We start from the raw sequence: 7,099 nt of genomic DNA, 5'->3' as shown, positions 1-7,099 counted from the left end.
AATTAGAGCGCGAAGCCACTGCTGTGAACTGCAATAAACTGCTTACACTAATTAGTTTCAGCTGTAGCCGTGGCCACTTTGGTGTTGAACATGGCTACTTGACGAAGACCAAAAAGTCTGCTTGTACAAAGGCAAAACTAGCTCTGTCTGAGGCTCGAGTTGTAAATGAGAGTTTACGATTGGCACCCTGTGTTCAAGATTAAGATACAATGTAACATTACCATGCACTGGTCCATGTACAAATCTTTTTTATTTCAACTTCCCCAGACAAACTGTCTGCATGGGACATACAATGTTGTCGACTTTGCCAGCTGGCTACAGCTGAAACTAATTAGTGTGAGCAGTTTATTGCAGTTCACTGCAGCGGCTTCGCGCTCTAATTCTGAAAAGGGTTGTATTTTTCAAAATCACACTGCACGTAAATTTGTAACATTAAAAATTGATCAATCAAAATTCCGTACATTGATTTTGAAGACCATATGCTATATTGCAAATATCTAGGTCCTATGGTGTCTATCGAAGCGTGACTGGTATGGGCGTAAGCCTATTGACAAGTATCAATAAAAACGTTGCAAACAGGTTTATTTTGTGGACCAGTCCACCATCCTGCCAACTTGTATCAATTAAAATGTTACCAAAACGCTGTATTTCGCACGCGTGCAAGTAAAGCACAGTCCAACCACAACACATAGGCTGCGGGCAGGCCTAACATGAACGCGACAGGCATACTCGTGTCAGGCCAGGTCAACATTTATTTGTCGAAACACGATACAGTCTTGGCCAGTCTTGGTGTCCTAATCACGGGCAAAAGACGACTCTCACTTTATACCTCCATGCGTAAACAAATGTATTTCCAGTTAACCACTGTGACGCTTACCAGAGACTCTGCATGTAGAGGTGTCGAAATTGGTCAAACTCTAAAGACTTTATTCCATCTAATCAATTTCAATCCCCGACTTATGTAAGTTTGGAGAAACAAAGGTAGTGTTGAGATGGGTATTGTGGTGTTGCCTGAATATACTACGTGCATGTATAACTAACGCAATTCCTAGATTCCGTATACTCTTTTTAATTAGGCCCTCCCTCCCTACAATTTCTCACGAGTCCCTGGCATGCGGCACGTGAATTTGACCCTAGTCATGTAATCTGGGTTCCCGGTAAACCGGTTTGTTGATTGAGTGATTCGTCTTAACGGTGTTTCGGAACCAAAAATGGGGTTCCTTCATCAGTCGCTCTCTTGTTTTGTATCCCCTCCGCTTGGTTGTGTGATGAAGTCATCTTCGTCCTCGAGGAGGAGAAGCCAGATTCGTTATTGAGAGAGTTCAGAGAGTTAGCCACTCTATTGACTGACTATAGTGAGCGATCCGGTGTGTGGTCATATTATAATTAACATGACCCAGCATCGACCGGAGTTTCTGGACGCTTATAAGGATTTTTGTTTAAGGGTATATTTAGAGCGTTGCTAGTGCTCGTTATGTTAATATGTTGTACTAATCATTGGTCATTGTTCGGCCTGTGGCGTCGCTTAATTTCATGTATTTCACAAAATCTGCGCACTGATCTCTCGCTTAATCCTGACAGATTATGATCAGGAAACAAGTCTTTCAAAGTACATGCTATCTCACGGTGTGTTTTACCTTCAAAAACAACCATTTGCCGCATAAACTCTTCAGAGACTAAGGAAGACAACTCCATTTTAATTTACCGCAGTTCTTGCGTTGACGGAAGCCGAAAATCTCGCACGCATCGCTGCTCGCCCACTGACCGGTAGAGGGCCAGGAACAGCAAAGAAATTGAAATAGCATGTAAGTCGTTTTTCGACCATTTTCAAAAAATGAAAATGGTTGAAACTTACCATTTCCAATTTTCAATTTTCACAAGTAACAAAATGAACAGCGATTTCATTTTAATTAGTTGTACATGATTTAGTATTAACAAGTTTCGATTTCTCATTTTTGTTCTCCTTCAAATGTCAAAATTATCCTATGTTTTATATTTTACAAAATCGGAAGAAATACCATTTTTGTTATGTTAAGATAGAATAAAGTTGAAGACTTGAAGTTATTTTTATGCTTTGTTGAGAATGGCAACATCATTTTTAAAAAATGAATTAAATTCAAAATATGAAACAAGGAACGTGCAATAAAAGTAAACCCGAACTTGTGTCTTCAAATCTTATGAATGAAACACAATTTATTGATTAAAGCTTAATTTGTGTTTACTGAAAATTGCTTTTCGGATTCAAAATATAAGAAGGCGAAACAGAATTATGTTTCATTAATAATGAAATAGCGGAAGCTTTATTTTAAACGGGCCGTCAATCGTTTTTATTAAACGAAGATAAAAATGAAAATAATTTTCGATTTGAAACATTTCAAATGTTGCTTTCTATGCCAAAAGGCTGTTTAATATTTTTTGGGAATTGATTGGCCGCGAAAACCGTACCAAAAAATCGGTAAAATAAAAATTTTGTCTGCAAAAACGAATATTAAAAATTGGTTGTTATTTCATTCAAATGAAAATTGCATTTTGAAGGTGATTTCAATTTTCAATTTTCAATAAATTGGTTGGACGCTACGTACACGCATCTTGCGGCACACCGACACTGACATCAATTACATCTGAATTTGTACGTTTAAAATGTAAAATTGTTTACATATGAGTAAGTATGGTTAATGAAATGACAGAGTATCGTCAAAACACCCATAGAATTTTAGTTTTGACAACAAGATTGTGTGATCAACTTAATCAAATGTATCTCGTATCAAACAAAATTCATGTAAAATGGCCGACTTAGTCCCTTTCTGCTTACTGATATTTGACATTTAAAATGGCCAATGCCCCCTGTGTTAAATATATGGCGACAATTTATATTTTGTATATTCACAAAACAAAAGACGATAGAAACCTTTTGTACCACAGGCTTCGAAATGAGTTCCCAAAAGCAGAAGCTTAGAAAAGGGTTTAAAAATTTGAATGTCCGAAAAACATCTCTAGATCCACTTGAAATCGTCACACTCTGATCACTAAGTCCCTCTGATGAAATAGTCTTCAAGTTGTTAACATGGCAAACTACTGGTAGAATTAACTTGAGATCTGAGTACAAATCTCTTCCTTCGTGTAATAAAAAATCACTTCTTGAAAATGTGAAGAAAATAAACAAAATATTATAAATACTTTAATTATTGTTCAGACCAATCATAAAATTATTGCAACGTCAATAACTTACACTTATATCAACATTACAACGTTATTAATCGCACTTTTTTAAATGACAAAGCGTTTTCATTCAATAAATAAGGAACAGAGAAAGACAGCAACGGGCACAAAAACACTTTATCTTCAACTGACTAGGGTGCTATGTGTACTTTTGCATTAATGATAACATTCATCACTAACTTCATTTATCGCACGATCGCCCCAAAGTCTTACTTCGTATGATCTGTAAACGAAAATCACCAAACAGTGTATGAAATATGTGACAAGCACACCTGTACTTTTAATCAAACACAACCCAAACTTTCAACATAAACTACAAAGTTACTGATAACGAATGTGTTATCTCTGACTATTCTCTAGATTAAACAAAGTTGGACTGACAGAAGGGGAGGCCCAAACACATCGAGACAAAGATTAGAAACAGCTTGGCACGTTCTCTATTTAAAACGCTGACCATACCTGACGCTGACGTTCCCTCCACAAAAGGGACGGATCACCGGTAGTACTGTGCTTATCACTTGAGTTTGATGAGGTGCAGGTCTTATTTGCCCATTAGTAAACTTAACTTGGCACTTAGCTCTGAACGAACAGGGAAAGCAAAACTGGGAAGACGCAGGCCGGGCACGGCAGTCTACATGAAGAGAACATCACGTGCACGCTGCCTTAAAACTCTCTTTCGGCGATAGCGATGGCGGACAAGGTAAAACAAAATTTACCATACCACTAAAAATAGCTTTTAGCTTTTGTTTACAGCACACATACCCATATGAAAATACTTGTATCACCTGGAGCAAAAAAGAGCATTAAATTTGGTGTTCAAAGGGAAGATGAGAATTTGTTTTTGGCAAATCTCATTTATGTATTGTGCTGACGGCGGTCAATGTAAGAGGGGCAACTTGTCAGAGTCAGTTTCTGAACTTGGACGGATAGAATTCCATGAATTCCTGGTTTCCGTATGTGGAACCATGCGCTGATGCCAGTGTATATTCCTTCCAGCTCTATGAGGGTGACTATAGTCTGTGAACTTATCGTGTCTGTGTCAACTACGGAATCCGTGTTTAATATGATGTAGTTACATGTTACGACAACGAAGAAGTCTTAAGTAATTACAAGGATGGGTAGGGAGGAGATTATTAGAAAAATCCTTCCAACAGAAGTGACTCTTCGTCCAATACATATGTAATTTATGGATCATTTAGGAGATATCACGGCGGTGTCATATTAATTTGGCGCCCCTTGGGGTTAATCTTTTTAACAGGCACCAGAGGGTCACCCGATATTTCAAAATTTACAAACTGAAGGCAAATACTTTTCCTGTCGTGACTCTTGGCATTCAAACGTTTCTGTATCACAGACGTGATTATGCCACTCATAATGCAGAGATAGACAGTGTCCTGTTTGATTATGACTAGCGAAACCTTGCAACAAACCAGAGATTTGTTGTTTCCTAAAGCCAAAACTGTAAGATTTACCTCTTGCTCGCACATCACAACCACAAAAATGATTTTTGTCAATTAGGTTTCACAGTATTGCACAACTTTTTGTGAATACTGATAACACTTTACCTATTACAATAACAGGACAAGTACAACGTACATGTCCTTGATGACATACGTCAAGCGAAGTGAAGAATATAACTTGTCTGTTGTCTGTTTTTTGAAATTGATTTTTTTTCACAAATAAAACTTTGATCACAGATATATCCAACATCTATACGAGATGTCACGTCGTGACTACCTACCTGGACTGTCCTAACTGCGAATATATAAAGCATGCAATCCGGGGCCAGGACATCTTACGGTCTGGTCTGAAAAAGCAAACACCGAATGTTAAAGATGAAGAGCCAATAACATAATATCGTCATAAATGCATCCTTTATCATCACGTATCTCAAGGCTTGACAATTTAGCCCAAAAATCGTCCATTTTCTTCATTATCTTACAAATTCAATACAGAGTACTAACTCAAGTAGACTGAGAGACTGAAGGGTGTATGGTGCTCCTCCATTTCAGATCTTATATAACTATGGGAATTAGGGTGACAGGTTAACCATACAAGACCGAGTCTATTTGTCGATTATCCATGGAGACAAATTATATTTCAGCTGATGTGGCAAATTTTTCATTATATATTTCTGCTATGACCAGTATTTCTATATCGATGTCGTTATTAAAATTACATTTTCGAAAGAAATACGAACTAAACTTTGCAAAATTTTCTTTAAACATTAACAATCAAATAAAGTGTGTTCCAGCATTTCACCTCGGCCACAATCATAACTTTTCCATTTCCACAACTATTACTTCACCCGACTTGACAAAGACACCTTGTGGTAATCGGTGGGAACAAGGGGCGTTTTTGGCCATTTTTAGCTTCATGCCACGCCTTATCAACAAATAACTCAAACATGAAATTCGAATGGGCAACAGTACAAACAAAACAACGTGCAGGAACGTAGTCATAGCTTTGTGTATTTATTTGTAGGCGTTTATCCTCATGTATTTGTTTGTGACGCTTTAACGTTGAGCCTTCAGCGTCTATTGCAATCCGAGTATGACATGTTATTCCGGTCCGGTGTTTTTTTCTATACAATGAATGTATAGACATCACTTTTGTAAATTTGCGATTCTTTAATCATTAATTTGTTCATTTTGTATACTTGGTCTGATAATTTGCTGCCAGGAGTTCGGAATAGCATTAAGTGATGTTGCCTATTCAACCGTCTTACCTTCCTATTTCCTACCCATGATCCTTTTTGTTTCACCTCGCTCAACTTTCTGTCTTTCGCCCACTTAAGCGACGTATTCATTTCTTCGGTAAAGTTTATTTGCGATGTGTGATAGCGAGTAAGTAAGTGCGAGTGCTCCAGAACTCTACAGCAGTGTGAAATGGTCGCAGTCGGAATAAATTGTAATAATGTATATCGGTTATTGAACCACTCTATTTTGAGAGTGAAGATTTAGCCCAGTGGTTCTGTCTGCTGCTTCTGCACTAGGTGACTGGCTGCCATATGTTGTGGGTTCTAACACGATTGAAAACACCGTAATTCCCACAAGTTGCTCTTCGGCCCTGCTGTAGGAGACGTGGAGCTGTCGGAGTAGGTAGGTTGATCATGGCGTCGCCTAGTTTCGTCTGATAGTTTGCAAATTCATTGCACTTCACTTTACTTAAATATTATTATAAAGAAATTTTAGCTCTTGAGTAAAGTCATTACCAAAGTTAAAAAGGAAATATTTGTTCAATCTGTTTACACTGATGATAATTAGTGGTTTATCAGTGCTTTTCGTACATGCAATAATCGCTTTTGTAAAGACAATATAATCACCTATTTCTTGTCCTCGGTGGTAACAACTTTCCACAATTTATTTTAAATCACTTTAGAATGAATTATAGTCAACATTAAGGAGTCTCATTGGCCCTATTTCGTTTAAAGCTCCGTACACTGTACCTTTTGGCTATTTTTTTAGAGCATTTGTTTTGTGGTTTCCCTACACTTTCTGCATTGAATCTCTAAACTGTAATTTAATGCCAAGTATTTAACATATCAACACAACCTTTATGAGTACAATCTACATTGCTATTGTTGAAAATTATGTCCCTCTAAGCCTATTTTATCTCATGTTTTAAATCAACGAAACAATCCAAGTTTCTGGCTGCTGGTTGATTCCCCTGTGTTAAAAAAACAATGGTTCAACAAGGTCACACACTACGGTGCCAGACGTTTTACTGTAGAATTCTACTGACAAGCAATCAGAGCTGGCGATTACAATCACCTGATAACACCTTCAAAACGCGCTTTGCTAATCACGTGCAATCATTCCGTAACAAAAAATATGGGAACAGCACTGAGTTTTCAAAGTTTATTTGGTCTTTAAAAGAC

Source organism: Ptychodera flava, chromosome 7 (genome assembly GCF_041260155.1).
Source record: "Ptychodera flava strain L36383 chromosome 7, AS_Pfla_20210202, whole genome shotgun sequence".
NCBI classification, from domain to species: Eukaryota; Metazoa; Hemichordata; class Enteropneusta; family Ptychoderidae; genus Ptychodera; species Ptychodera flava.
Note: the sequence above shows the minus strand (reverse complement) of the source record.